This window comes from Antechinus flavipes, chromosome 1 (genome assembly GCF_016432865.1).
Source record: "Antechinus flavipes isolate AdamAnt ecotype Samford, QLD, Australia chromosome 1, AdamAnt_v2, whole genome shotgun sequence".
In the NCBI taxonomy this organism is placed as follows: domain Eukaryota; kingdom Metazoa; phylum Chordata; class Mammalia; order Dasyuromorphia; family Dasyuridae; genus Antechinus; species Antechinus flavipes.
This window is the reverse complement of record NC_067398.1, coordinates 693,941,333-693,955,919: the sequence shown is the minus strand read 5'-3', so window position 1 is coordinate 693,955,919 and position 14,587 is coordinate 693,941,333.

Genomic DNA, 14,587 nt, shown 5'->3' with positions numbered 1-14,587 from the left:
ATTATAGAGAGTCTGGATATGTTGGGGGAGAGAGTGAGTCCTCTCGGGACAGAGAGGAATATAAAATAATGAGATCTGGGGGGTAGGAGTGTGGAGGGATGAGATGAAGTCAAGCGGATGAGCAAGAGCAGAGACTACGGAACTGAGAGACTGTGAATCATTTCTGAAACTAGACGGGATGCAATTATTCTGTGAGTGAAGGCCATGTCCTGTTTACCTCAATCAAGGTCTGTATAGGATTCTGCTCTGAACAGGCACTCGAAACACCAATGGATTGTGATTCCAACCAGGAACCAAATCAAGAAACATTAAATGTGCACAATATCCAGTCCTCAAGGAGCTTACATTCTACTTGGCTGCTATTAATAACATTCTTTTTTTTGTTAATAAAGCTTTTTATTTACAAAACATATGCATGGGTAATTTTTCAGCATTGACAGTTGCAAAACCTTCTGTTCCACTTTTCCCCTCCTTCCCCCCATCCTCTCCCCTAGATGGCAGGATGACCAAGACATGTTAAATATGTTAAAAGTATACGTTAAATACAATATATGTATACACCTTTATGCAGTTAACTTGCTGCATAGGAAAAATAAGGTCAAGGAAAAAAAAAACCTGAGAAAAAACAAAATGCAAGCAAACAACAGCAGAGAGAATGAGGATGTTATGTTGCGATCCACACTCAGTTCCTACAGCCTCTCTCTGGGTGTAGATGGCTCTCCCCATCACAAGATCATGGGAACTGGCATCAGTTATCTCACTGCTGATGAGATCCACGTCCATCAGAATTGATCATTGTATAATCTTGTTGTTGCCGTGTATAATGCTCTCCTGGTTCTGCTCATTTCATTCAGCATCAATTCATGTAAGTTTCTCCAGGCCTCTTTGAAATCATCCTGCTGCTCATTTCTTACAGAACAATAATATTCCATAACATTCATATACCACAATTTATTCAGCCATTCCCCAATTGATGGACATCCATTCAATTTCCAGTTTTTGGCCACGACAACAAGAGCTGCCACAAACATTTGTGCACATGTGGGTCCCTTTCCCTCCTTTAAGATCTCTTCGGGGCATAAGCCTAGGAGTAACACTACTGGGTCAAAGGGTTATGCAGAGTGTGATAACTTTTTGAGCATAGTTCCAAATCACTCTCCAGAATGGTTGGATCAGTACACAACTCCATCAACAATGCATCAGTGTCCCAGTTTTCCCACATCCCCTCCAACATTCGTGTTGACAACATTCTAAAGGGAGAAAGCAACCCATCAAAGGAAGGTGGGGGAGGAGAGGAGGGAGAGGATACCTGGAGGAGGGCATGGTGAATATTGTCTGAGTAACAGGACCCAGGTAGAAGAAAAGACAGGCTAACCTGAGCATCACCTAAAATGGAGGTTGGGGAAGAACTGACCAATCAGAAGGTGACTGCAAGGGTGGAGTGTCTCCATTGAAGGCCAGTGGAATGAACTTCCAGAGCAAGGAGGCCAGAGGATCAAGTGTTGAATGAATGCAAATGTATATAAATAGGGAATAATTAATAAAGGTGAATTAAGAGGAATCAAGAAAGACTTTCCTTAGGAGGGGGAAACCAGGGAGGTCATTAGTGGAAGAAGGATGAACAGTTGCCAGAGATTTACCCAGTGTGGGGGAGACATTTATCTCAGTTTCTTGCGAAGAGACCAAAGAAGCTCATCCCATCATCCCTTGCCCTGCATTTGTGACCAGCCAGCCCCCATTTTCAAATCACATATTTCCTTGTTGATAACGCCTGGTCTTCTCACATTCTTTGAAACCTCTTATTTGTTGTTCATGGCAGCCCTCTTTGTAGTGGCCAGAAACTGGAAACTGAGGGGAGACCTATCAGCTGGGGAATGGCTGAGTAAGTTATGGTAAATGAATGCTATGGAATATTATTGTTCTGTAAGAAAAGATCAGGAGGAGGATTTCAGAGAGGTCTGGAGAGACTGACAGGAACTGATGCTCAGTGAGATGAGCAGGACCAGGAGATTATGTACAGGGCAACAGAAGGATGATACGATGATCAGTTCTGATGGACATGATTCTCTTCAACAATGAGATGATTCAGGTCAATTCCAATTATCTTATGATGGAGAGAGCCGTCTACACCCAGAGAGAGGCTGTGGGAACTGAGTGTGGATCACAACATAACATTCTCACTGTTTTTGTTGTTCACTTGCATTTTCTTTCTTTTTGATCTGATTGTCCTTGTGCAGCAAGATACCTGTATAAATATGCTTACATCGATTGGATTTAACAAATATTTTAACATGTTTAACATATATTGAATTACTTGCCATCTAGGGGAGGGAGTAGGGGGAAGGAGAGGAAAATTTGGAACACAAGGCTATGCAAGGATCAATATTGAAAAATTATAAATGCATATGTTTTGAAAACAAAAAGCTTTAATAATAATAAAAAATAAAAAAGAAGACATTTGTCATTTGTATGGTAATTGCCACAATGAGAGGAGAAAGTCTGGAAGATTTCTGGCATATTGGGTAGACCCATAGCTAATTTAAGAGATCACAGGTTGGACACCTGTGGAGGGGGATGGTCTGTAGATTTAGACAGTCAGGATGAAAGGGAACACCTAAAGTGACAGCACAGGGACGTCTGGAGCAGCCTGGTCACACCCACCACAAGTCCTCTCTGTGTATGTTTTGAATCTCAGAGTCATACTGATATTCAATGAAAGTTTGTTAAATGAATGGTTAATTCTCCCAGGTTTGAGCCTCGGCCCTCTTCTCTACATTCTATGTAGGCTTTTTAACTCCTATGGGTTTAACAATTCTTTGTACCAATGATTCTCATACACACATCTTTGTATACATACGTACATATATACATATATATAAACATATAGATATCAATGAACGTTAAATAGAAAAAGGACTTCTAGGACCTTTTTGTTCATGGTGGATTTTTAAAATGGAAGTCCTTTATGAAGTCCATGTTAAGTTTTAAAAATTAACTCAGATTTACATGGAGCAGGCTGTAAAAGAAATGATTTTATTTTTTACAAAGTAGCAGATATTTTAAATTATTATTTCTCCCTCCCACTTCCACAAACCAACCCTAAATCCCTGGATATAGATTATTTGGTTTCTGTCCACCTTTGGGGCAAGCTGAGTGCATCAAAAGAAAGAAAAGTCTGCACTGAGAATCCATAGGGACCATTTAACCGAATGAGTTAAGCACACAAGTACTCACACCTTTGCTTCATTTCAGATCTCCTGGAAGCCTCTGTTGAGCTTCTTGTAAACCATAAAGGAAAGCAGAAGCCCCTGCCTGCCCTCTGAGAGCTTCTAAACCAAGGGATTTCAGCTACGTGGGCTTGAGTTTATTGCTCTCTCTGAGGAAACGAATGTGATGATCTTATTTGGGAATGAATGGATGAACTCTCATGACTTGATGGAGAGGAAGGCTGTGATAGGGGCACAGGGGACTCTGAGGGCCCCAGAGAATTCCAAAGAAAGAAGAGGGCATGAGAAGAGTGGGATATAAGGAGAAAAGGGTATGAGAAGAATCATGGGAAATTAAGAAAGGCTGGGACTTAATAAGGAAAAAGGCAACATCTTGTGTTGTATCGCATAGGGCCCCACAGAAGTGAGAGCAGATATTTCTTGCTGTCCTGATTCCCAGCCACATTTGGCTTTTAGTCTCAATTCTAACATTAACTGGTCACAATGTGACACTGGGCAGAATAATTTTGCCTTTGATCTCTCTGAATTTGTTTCCTCGTTTATAAAATGGTAGAATTGAACTGGGGCATTTGGGGCATTGTCCAGCCCCAAATTGATGTTTTTATTAGGCCTTTGAAGAAAATTTGAAAAATTTAAGGGGAAAAAATTTTCAGAAATGGAAGATTTTGGAAATTGAATTAGAAAAAAGAGGCCAAAGGGGGATGAAGTCATAACCTTATTTTGGAGAGGAAATTGGGTACAAGGTGTCTACAATCATTGGGAATGGCAGGAATAAGGCTGGCCTTTCCTTTTAGATGTTCTTTCAATCCCATCTTTTCCCATCTTCTTCGTTTAGTCCTAGAACCAGCTGGTCAATAATCCCATTGAGTTGTAGACCTATTCCCACAATATATCCATTCAGAATAGACTGAACATGTATCAAAAGTCATAATTTATTAGATATACTCAGAGGATTCTATACAGATTTTCATCATCATCCAATAAGTAAAACATATATAAAATACATAAATAAAGTACAAGTAAAATAAATATCAATAAATTAAAAGGGATGTTCTCAGCATATTGTGAGACAAAACATAGGGAACTATGATTCCACTGATAAAAGGAATTCCTCACATAGTAGGTACATATAGAAAAATACAAGTTGATTAATAATAATAACAACAACAACAGGTGGAATTTGTATAAGACTTTTAAGATTCACACAGAACTTTCTCTCCATTATTTTCATTTGTTCTTCTTAAAAACCTGGGGAGGTAGACATTATTATCAGCCTCACTTTCGAAATGAGGAAATGGGCTAAGAAAGACAAATGAATGTATTACAGCTCACAGTCATATAGCTAGTAAAAATTGGAGAAGGGACTGGAATCTAGATCTTTCCAGTTCCAAGTTCAACGTTGTTTCTCCAAATATAAATTCATTATCTTGGTGGTTTTATATAAATAAGGATTAGTTAATAACAATATAATAAAAGCATGACATTAAAACTCCTAATCTTTAAACCTTGTTCTCTGCCCCTTTGGAGGAGACTGTGAAATAATTCATTATAACTTAGTGAGGTCACCATTAAAAACATTTTTTAAGCATTTAAAAAAATGCTTTTATATTCCCAGAATGGAAAATGATTTTATTGATAGAATGCTCCCAACACCAGATCTCAGAGGGCTGCCTTGAACACTGAAAGGGTCGGGGCCAAGGGCCAGCGTGTCAAAGGCAGGATTTGAAAGCCGGTCTTCCTGGCAGCCATTATACCATGTATGCCTTTTTAGTGTAAAAATGTTAAAGTCCTCTAGAAATGTGAATTATTTTCACCATTCTTCATGTTTTGTCTACAAGTCTGCCATTATTATGGCCTTGAATGGGACTGACTGGATGAAGTCTTCTCAGTTGATGAGAGGAGGCCTAAGTTACATCATCCCTATACCCAGAGTGGGAGGATGAGGTCTTGGACCTCCGGTTTCAGGAAGTCACATGATCCCTACTCCCAGTCTTGAATCCTGGGCTGCAGGGAGTCACATGGTCTCTAAAGTCAGGCCCATGGGAAGCAGACAACATTGGTGACCATTGGTCAAGGAGGGTTACTTTCATTCAGTCTATCCAATGAGAGGGTTTGGGTCTTTTGTTATTTAAACCTGAGAGAAAGCTGGTCAGATTCATGGCAAGAGATGGGATGGCTCCCAGGTGTGTCTGAGCCTCTCCCTGCAGGGATTAAATAAATGCTTTCTCTATATACCTGAAGATGTCTCTGATCAGTTAATTTGGGGAAGGGGGTCTAGCAATTGTATTACACATAGAATTAGTAAAACGATGGCGGTGCTCATAGAGATGTGTCACAAAATGGAAGAACTGTTTGAAGGTATTCAAAGCAAAACGTTTCTTGTCAAAAGCATTCAAAGGAAGAATATCCAAAGGAGAAGAAGTTGTGTCTTCGCCAAACAAGCTCTCTTGGAGATTCTCTAGCTGATTGATGAGATTAATTATCTCGTTTTTGAATTCTCCAGAGAAGTACATTTTGAATTCGTTTATCTTTTGCAACTTTTTTAGAAATATATTGCTGTCATTACAGATTGCTGAAAGATTTAGCTCAGGTCCATAGGGTTTTAAAGAGTCAGTTACATTTTGTAAGGAATTTTCCAGATTTTCCTAGGAAGTAAGATGAAAAGGGTCAAGATCAGTCAATAAGCATTTTAAAATGCCTACTATATGCTAAGTACTGAGAATACAATCATTTTAAAGTGCCTATTATATTCTAAGTACTGAGAATACAATCATTTTTAAGTGCCTACTATATGCTAAGTACTGAGAATACAATCATTTTAAAGTGCCTATTATATTCTAAGTACTGAGAATACAATCATTTTTAAGTGCCTACTATATGTTAAGTACGGAGAATATAATCATTTTTAAATGCCTACTATATGCTAAGTACTGAGAATACAAGAATTTTAAGTGCCTACTATATGCCAAGTACTGAGAATACAAGCATTTTAAATGCCTACAATATGCTAAGTACTGAGAATACAAGCATTTTTAAATGCCTACTATATGCTAAGTACTGAGAATACAAAGAAAGAAAAGCTCCTGTCTTCTAGGAGCTTAAATAATAACTTCATTCTTCATTATAATCATCAGAGGTGATGGTTCAGCTCCTAGACAGTGATTGCAGTGGTCTAGAGAACTTGGATAAGGAAATTCTCTTGATCAAATGCCAAATACAAACCAAGTAATTCCTATAGCCCCTACGGTGTGCCAGGCACTCTGCTAAGTTCTTTTGAAATTATCATCTCATTTGAGCCTCACAGTAACTTTGTGTGGCAGGGAGACTAGGTGGTACAGGGACGGAGCACTGGGTGTGGAGACCTGATTTCAAATCCAGCCTCAGATAGTGACCACACGGCACTGAGCAAGTCATTTGAGCTCAGCTTCTTTGGCTGGAAAATGGGACCCTCCTGGTCAGTTGTCATGAGGATCAAATGAGATGATGTAGTGTTTGTAAAAACAGCTGATCAGAGAGACTAGAACATAGTTGTGCTGCATGAATCATAAGCTGCCCCAGATTACTTGAGTATGTTATAGTGACTATTTGGTTAAGGGAATTTTCTTTATCCAGGAGTGGTTCTCAAAGTGTGGTCCAAAGAATTCTGGGAGACGCTGAAATCCTTTCAGAGGATCTACAAATTATCAATTGGGGAGCAGCTAGGTGGTACAGTGGATAGAGCCCCTGCCCTGAAGACAGAAGGACTTGAGCTCAAATCTGACTTCAGAAACTTAACAGTTGTTTGCTGTGTGACCCTGGGCAAGTCAATTAATCTCAATTGCCTTGTTCCCACCCCTCAAATAAAAAAAAGCTAAACCAAAATTAGTTTTAATTTCTCATATGGCAAATATCTATAAATATAACCCATATAAACAAAAACTCTTTAGGCAGATCCTCAATTGTTTTTTAAAGTATAAAGATACTGAGAATTGCTCTATACCAGTGAAATCAATATGTTAAATAGAAATATAGGGTAGTCCCTATCTACAAATTTTGCATTGACTTCTCTGCAGACTCGAATTCCCTGGCCCCCATGTTCCCCTCTGGCACACAGTTCCCCAGTAGAATGTAAGGACAAGGACTAGCTTGTTTTACCTTTGTATCCTCAGTAATTAGCCCAGTTTCTGGCAAATAGACAACACTCAGGGGTGGGCAGGTGACACAATGGATAGAGAACTGGGTGTGGAGTCTAGAAAACTCATCTTATGACTTCAAATCTAGCCTCAGATACTTCCTATCTGTGTGACTCTGGACTTGTAACTTCACTTTGTGTGCCTCAGTTTCCTCATTTGTAAAATGAGCTGGAAAAGGAAATGGCAAATCACCCCAATATCTTTGCCGAGAAAACCCTAAATAGAGTAACAAAATCACACAACTCAACATCAACAATAACAAAAATTGCTAAGGTTGAATGTTTTCAGCTCCTCAATATGGATCATAATTTAGAGCTGGATGACAATCTTAGATTATCTACTCCAGCTCCTTGATTTTAGATAGACACAGAGAGAAAAGTGACTTGGCCAACAGAGGTTGGAAATTTGAATTCAGCCTCTCCCACTCCAAATCCAGAGCTCTTCCCACAGTTCTACATAATCTCTTTTGGTCTGGGAAGATTAGCCCCCTCAAGTACTTTACAATAAAGTCTGAAAAAAAAAAAAGATTCAAAAGACACTTACATAGCTTTCATAAACCCTTTTAGCAATGTTTTCTAATTCGCAAATTTTTTTCACCAAAGATGATGTTCCACATACTGGGGTTTCCTGCGAGGGAGCCCACCATAACACGAAACAAAGAATCGACAGGGAAAAATACCCAGCTCCTAAGAAAAAGAGAGAATTGACATATCCCGATCAACAAATTATTCCAGAATCTAATCTCCAGATCTCCCTACCCATTTCATCCTGGGTTCTTCAATTAGTCTGTCTGTCAGTCAATGAGCATTAATGCTTCTATTCTGTGCAGTGAGTATGATACAAGAAGAAAACTCATTTTTCTATCATGAGATATATCTTCCTAAACCTCAATTTCCTGATCTGTAAAGTGGGGATAATATTATCACCTGCTTCACAGAATTGTTGCAAGGATTAAATGAGATTAATTTAGGAACAGGTACTACACAAACTTTGACATGCTGAATAAATGTTATCTGCTATTTGTATATATGTATAATTCTATATTATACTATTATACTATTATATTATAGGTCTTTCAAGATAGAAGGTCACACAGCTGGTAAGAGGATTCAGCCTTCTGCCTCCTGATATTAATTATCTATGTGACCTTGGACAAATGATTTAATTTCCTCACTTGTAAAATAGGGTTAGATGAGATAGCCTCTGAAGTCCATTTCAGTTACAGATCTGTGATCTCAAGTGTCCAAGCCAAAATTTGAATCCAGGTCTCATCTTTTTTTTTTTTAATTTTCTTTTTCTTTCTTTCTCTTTCTTTTTTTAATTAAAACCTTTTATTTTTCAAGACATATGCATGGATAATTCTTCAACATTAGCCCTTGCAAAACCCTGTGTTCCAATTTTCTCCCTTCCCCCACATCCTCCCCTAGATGGCAAGTAGTCCCATATATGTTAAACATGGTAGAAATACATGTTAAATCCAATATATGTATACATATTTATATAATTATCATGCCACACAAGAAAAAAAGAGAAGGAAAATAAAATGCAAGAGAATAACAACAGAAAGAGTGAAAATACTATGTTGTGATCCACACTCAGTTCCCACAGATCTCTCTCTGGGTATATATGGTTCTCTTCATCACTAAATAATTGGAACTGGTTTGAATCATCTCATTATTGAAGAGAGCCATGTCCAGGTCTCTTCTGATTCTGAGTCCTACTTTCTATTTTGTTATGCTTTTCTAAAACAAGTTCAATTATTTCTAATTCAACTAATAGGGAAACTGAGGCTTGAGACTCCCCTGCAATCACATAGCTGGTAACTGTTGAAAACAGACTCATACCAAATATCTCCTGAGTATAAGAGTCAGGCCGCTAGCCATAACCCCCCCACTCCCATTTTTTCTGATGGCAGTTCTGCCCCTCAGTAGCTCATTAGAAAGACAAAACGAAGGGTGAGAAATCAAGAATTTTGACCCCAGAGTCAGTAAATGCTCAAAGAAGTGTAATATAATGGAAAGAGCATTGGATCTGAAAGTCAAAGGACTTGGGTTCAAATCCTGAATCCTAGCTCTGCCTTGGACAAATCATTTAAACCATTCTTGACCTTGTTTTCTCATCTGAAAAAAAAAAAAAAGAAATGAATAGAGAGAGAAGAAAGAAAGAATTGGATTGTTGACAGCCTCTAAATCTGTTATCGATAAAGATCCTCTAGATCCCATTTTTGACTCTAGCTCATGTTACTTCTCTTTAAGCCTTTTCATACCCATAAAAAGAGAATAAGAGGTGGGAGTAGAGTATAAACTAGACTACCTTTCTATGGTCTCTTCCAACTCTTTGTCATATTCTGTTTTGTGATCTGACGCTCAAGGATTCAAAACTCCTAGAATCTCATAGAAATAGATTGGTAAAATCCATACCTCGATGCCGATCCATAATCTTGAGAAATTGTTGTGACTTCTTCAGAGTAGCTTCTTGAGACGGATGTGTTAGCCATGGTCCTGAGATGGTATATAAGGGAATCTATTGGATGCCGAGGGTGGGAAAAATGTGGGGTGGTAATCAATTAACTGCGTCATCACTAATGGCAAAGATATTGCTCAGTTTTTCTTCAGAATAGTGGTCAAAACCTCACTCTCTAGTGGCAGCAGCTAGACAGGAGGTGGAAGGAAATTTTGAGGTTTACCATTGAGGCTGGCAGGTGACTCAATGTGATCAAGCACTAGGTCTTCTTGGAAAAGATTTGATTAGGCAAATTTAAATTAAAAAAATCAAAACCCAGAATGGATATCTACAAATTCTGTGGAAAAGGTGACTTGTTAGAGCTAGGGAAAGTAGAAGAGAAGAGGAGAAAGGTTCTGACAGGTAGGGAATTCCTTTAGGGGTAAATTGGGTAGACAGGCAGTTAAATTTCTACTTATTTGTAATTGAATCTGGGAGATGTCGGGGAGTGATCATAGAGGTCCAACATAGTCCATGTGCCTCTGTTTAGCATGGAAAAATGTGCCAAAGATCTGCAAATATGTGCTAAAGAGAGTGTCTTCCTTCTACTGTGAATGACTGTCCCTGACTGCCTGGATCTCTGCAATATTAGTAAAGTCACTAGGCAGAATTGCCAAAGAGTTAGGCCATTCTTGTTTCCTATTCCCAGTAGAAAAATGCAAAAACTAAAAATTTCCCTCCAACTTCCCATTACTCATTGAGGGAAAATTTATTTTAAGCTTTAGGTGATAGGATTCTATGTTTAGAATAGAAGAGACTGTAGAGGCTGGGTAATCCAGTCTCCATTTTACAGATGAGGAAACTGAGTCACAGAGTTTTTTTTTTTTACAGTCATACAAGTATCTGCCACTAGTTTAGACTTGAGTAAATCACTTTTTCTATTTGAGCATACACTTATTTATAAAATCAGAGCAGAGGAGGAGAGAAGACTGTGAACTAGATTGTATCTTCAGTGCCCTCTATATTTCAGTGCCTTGAGACAGATAAGCTCTACCTTAATTATGTATTTACTTCTCTTCTCCCTCCCCCAATAGAATTTGATGAGGAATAATCACAGGAACTACAGAGTAAGTGGTTTGATTTATGACAGTCAGTTTTTAAATATTTGGCAGTTTTCTAATGTAATATGTACTCGTTAAATGAAATCTTCCCAGAAGTTATTTTTGTTTTTTTCATTTCTGTTTTCAGGAAGAAGTAAATGATAATGAGAAGCCACTAATAAGGCCCTAATCACAGAGTAACTTCTAAACTATGCTGAAGGGTTGATGACATCTACTCCAATCTTTTCCATCTTTTGTCTAAGTGATACAGAAAGTGTGTCTGAGGCCTGGGGAGTTCCTCAGTAGTCAAAGGGAAATTAAATTCTAGTCATCAAATTAAAACTTCTGAAGATAGGAAAGTAAATTCACAGGCCTTAGAAAGATTTCCAACAAACTTTGAAACCAAAAAATTTTCTCTGGCCAATTCTCACTTAACTAGAAAATTCGATAAACAAAAACCATCCTCCCCCATAGCTCTATCCTCAAAAACCCTAAGTAATGGAAGCTTTTTTATAGAATTTATTTTAAGTTGTCATTTGCTCTCTCAGCATGCTGTAATGGAAATAACTGGACTTGGAAGTAGATGATGAATTCAAATCCAACCTAAGCGAGTCCTTTTGCCTCCAGTTTCCTCATCTGAAAAACTGAGATGATAATAATTAATAATATTATCTTACTTCACTGGTTTGTTATGATAGAAGTGCTTTCAAAACTTAAGTGTTATATAAATGCTTTTTCCCCTGTTGGAGGGAGGGAATGAAAGGATGAACCTGTAATTTAATTGATGCAAAGGTTTCTCAGGGAAGAAATGCCCCAATCAATGCTAATCAGTAACTACTCCAATACTGATAATCAAGAGTTTCCTCCTCTCTCTTTTTCCTTATCTCATACCTCTCAGATGCCTTTTTTTCTATCTCTTTTGTCTTTCCTGTTTCACATGAAGAGATGGCTCTTCTCCTTTCCAAAGCAGACTCCTTTACACCTATATTCCATTCTATCTTCTCCAGCACTTTGCAGCTTCTATCATCTCCACTTTTTCACCAATCTTCAATCTCTCAAATATCTCCTAGCTGCTTCTTTACTATAAACACACCTATGTGTCTCCTTCATGCTTAGAAAAAAAAAACTCTCATTTGATTTGAACAGCTTCATTAGCTTATTCTCCTGTGTGTGTCTCTTCCCTTTTGTGGTTCAATTTTTTGAGATGGCCATCTACATCGAGTGCCTCTACTGCCTTTCCTCTGTTGTTTCTATTGTTGTTCAATATTTCATGATCCATTTGGGGTCATGCAAAAGATATCGGAGTGGCTTGCTATTTCCTTCTCCAGCTCATTTTACAGATGAGGAAAGTGATGAAAACAGTTAAGTGACTTGCCCAAGGTCACACAGCTAGTAAGTGTCTGAGACCAGATTGAACTCTGTTCTTCTTGACTCTAGGCTGATTCTTCCACACTCTAATTGACCCTCCTTTCTTAACTGTTTAATTCTCAGCAGTCTTCCTTGTGTTCTCATCATTTAACTGAAAATGCTTTCTTCAAATTACCATTGATTTGTTAATTGTCAAATGGCCTTTTCTTAATCTTTACCTTTCTTGATCTTTTTATAACTTTTGACATTGCTGACCACCCTCTTCTCCTGGACCCTCTTGTGGTTTTTGTGACACTGCTTTCTCCTGGTTCTCTTCTTACCTGTCTAAACTCTCTTTCTTATCCTCTGCTGGATCTACATCAAGGTAATACCTACTAGCTGTGAGTATTCCTCAAGGTTTTATCTTGACCTTTCTTCTCTTTTCCCTTTATACTATTTCATTAGCTCTCAAGAATTCAATTATCAAATCTTCCCTCCCCCCCATTTTAAAAACATTTTAATTTAAAGTTTTGAGTTCTTTTTTTAGTTTTTATTTTAATAGCCTTTTATTTACAGGTTATATGTATGGGTAACTTTACAGCATTGACAATTGCCAAACCTCTTGTCCCAATTTTTCCCCTCCTTCCCCCCACTCCCTCCCCCAGATGGCTGGATAACCAGTAGATGTTAAATATATTAAAATATAAATTAGATAGACAATAAGTACATATGACCAAACCATTATTTTGCTGTACAAAAAGAATCGGACTCTGAAATATTGTACAATTAGTCTGTGAAGGAACTCCAAAATGCTGGCAGGCAAAAATATAGGGATTGGGAATTCAATGTAATGGTTCTTAGTCATCTCCCAGAGTTCTTTCGTTGGGCGTAGCTGGTTCAGTTCATTACTGCTCCATTGGAACTGATTTGATTCATCTCATTGCTGAGGATGGCCAAGTCCATCAGAAATGGTCATCATACAGTATTGTTGTTGAGGTATAAAATGATCTCCTGGCCCTGATTGTTTCACTCAGCATCACTTCATGTAAGTCTTTCCAGGTCTTTCTGAAATCATCCTGTTGGTCATTTCTTACTGAACAATAATATTCCATAATATTCATATACCACAATTAATTCAGCCATTCTCCAATTGATGGGCATCCACTCAGTTTCCAGCTTCTGGCCACTACAAAGAGGATTGCCACAAACATTCGTGCACATCCAGATGCCTTTCCCTTCTTTAAGATCTCTTTGGGATATAAGCCCAGCAGCAATACTGTTAGATCAAAGGATATGCACAGTTTGATAACTTTTTGAGCATAGTTCCAAATTGCTCTCCAGAATGGTTGGATGTGTTCACAATTCCAACAACAATGTATCAGTGTCCCTGTTTTCCCACATCCCCTCCAACATTCCGCATTATCTTTCCCTGTCATTCTAGCCAGTCTGACAGGTGTATAGTAGTATCTCAGAGTTGTCTTAATTTGCATTTCTCTGATTAATAACGACTTGGAGCATTAAAGTTTTGAGTTCTAAATTCTTTCTCTCCCTCCATTCCCTCCCCCTACTTCCTGAGAGGGTAAACAATCAGCTATAGAAATACATTTGTAATTAAGTAAAACATTTCCATATTAGTAATTTTATATCAGATGACTCAAATAAAAAAAATAAAGAAAGGAAGTGAAAAATAACATATCTCAGCATGTATTCAATCAATAGCAGTTCTTTTTCTGGAAGTGGATAATATACTTCATAATTAGTCCTTTGGGATTGTCTTAGACCATTGTATTGCTGAGAATAGCCAAGTAATTTTCCAGTTCTTCATCATTGAACAATATTGCTATTACTGTGTATAATATTCTCCTGCTTCTGCTTACTTCACTATGCACTTGTCTATATAAGTCTTTTCAGGTTTTCCTGAAACAAAACTGCTTGTCATTTCTTATACCAAAATAATATTTAATTAGAATTATATACCATAGCTTGTTTAGCTACCCCATAGTTGATGAGCATCCTTTGGACTTTCAATTCTTTGCCAGCACAAGTGCTGCTATCAATATTTTTGTAAATGTAGTTCCTTTTTTCGATGTCTTTGAGATATAGACTCAACAGTGGTATTCCTGGGTCAAAGAGATAGCTCTTTGGGCATAGTTCCAAATTGTTCTTTAGAATGGTTGCATTGGTTCACAACTCTACCAACAATGCATTAGTATCCCCATTTTTCCACATCCCCTCCAATTGTTTGGTCACACTGACCCCCTGTGAAGTTGTACCTCATAATTTTTTATTTGCATTTCTC